Genomic DNA, 1,648 nt, shown 5'->3' on the forward strand with positions numbered 1-1,648 from the left:
CTACTTTCTCCATCCCATGCATTATCTTGTAAACCTCTATCATGTCACCCCGCAGGCGACATTTCTCCAAGCTAAAGAGCCCCAAGTGTTTCAACCTTTCTTCATAGGGAAAGTGTTCCAACCCTTTAATCATTCTAGTTGCCCTTTTCTGCATTTTCTCCAATGCTATAATATCCTTTTTGAGGTGCGGCGATCAGAACTGCACACAGTACTCCAAATAAGACTGCACCATTGATTTATACAGGGGCATTATGATACTGGCTGATTTGTTATCAATTCCCTTCCTAATAATTCCCAGCATGGCGTTGGCCTTTTTTATTGCAAACGCACACTGTCTTGACATTTTCAGTGAGTTATCTACCACGACCCCAAGATCTCTCTCTTGGTCAGTCTCTGCCAGTTCACACCCCATCAACTTATATTTGTAGCTGGGATTCTTGGCCCCAATGTGCATTACTTTGCACTTGGCCACATTGAACCTCATCTGCCACGTTGACGCCCACTCACCCAGCCTCAACAGGTCCCTTTGGAGTGCCTCACAATCCTCTCTGGTTCTCACCACCCTGAACAATTTAGTATCATCTGCAAACTTGGCCACTTCACTGCTCACTCCCAACTCCAAATCATTTATGAACAAATTAAAGAGTATGGGACCCAGTACCGAGCCCTGCGGCACCCTACTGCTTACCGTCCTCCACTGAGAAGACTGCCCATTTATACTCACTCTCTGCTTCCTATTAATCAGCCAGTTTTTGATCCACAAGAGGACCTGTCCTTTTACTCCATGACTCTCGAGCTTTCTAAGGAGCCTTTGATGAGGAACTTTATCAAAAGCTTTCTGGAAGTCAAGGTAAACAACATCTATCGGGTCTCCTTTGTCCACATGTTTGTTCACCCCCTCAAAGAAATGTAACAGGTTAGTGAGGCAAGATCTTCCCTAACAGAACCCATGCTGAGTCTTCCTCAATAACCCGTGTTCATCAATGTGCCTACTCATTCTGTCCTTGCTAATGCTTTCTACCAACTTTCCCGGTATTGAAGTCAGACTGACTGGCCTGTAATTTCCCGGATCTCCTCTGGAACCCTTTTTAAAGATGGGGGTGACATTTGCTACCTTCCAGTCCTCAGGAACGGAGGCAGATTTCAATGAAAGAACTTCAGCTTGTGTTGGCATTTTTGCGTGGCAAACAGAAACCACTAAAAACCAGTTTCTTGTTGCCACGCAAAAATGCCGACGCAAGCTGAACCCCCGGGGCAGATAGGGGGAAATCGGAAGGACACTGCGCTGAAAAGAAGAACATCAGAGCAGCATAGGGTGAGTGGGAAATCAGTCTGATTCAGATAGAAGGGCAGGGTATAAATCTATGGTCTTCTTCTTCTTAATCCAGTTTGGTGTAGTGGCTAAGTGCGTGGACTCTTATCAGGGAGAACCGGGTTCAATTCCCCACTCCTCCACTTGCACCTGCTGGAATGGCCTTGGGTCAGCCATAGCTCTGGCAGAGGTTGTTCCTTGAAAGGGCAGCTGCTGTGAGAGTCCTCTCAGGCCCACCCACCTCACAGGGTGTTTGTTGTGGGGGAGGAAGGGAAAGGAGATTGTGAGCTGCTCTGAGACTCTGAGTGGAGGGCGGAATATAAATCCAATGTCTTC

This window comes from Heteronotia binoei, chromosome 10, assembly GCF_032191835.1.
Source record: "Heteronotia binoei isolate CCM8104 ecotype False Entrance Well chromosome 10, APGP_CSIRO_Hbin_v1, whole genome shotgun sequence".
Lineage (NCBI taxonomy): Eukaryota > Metazoa > Chordata > Lepidosauria > Squamata > Gekkonidae > Heteronotia > Heteronotia binoei.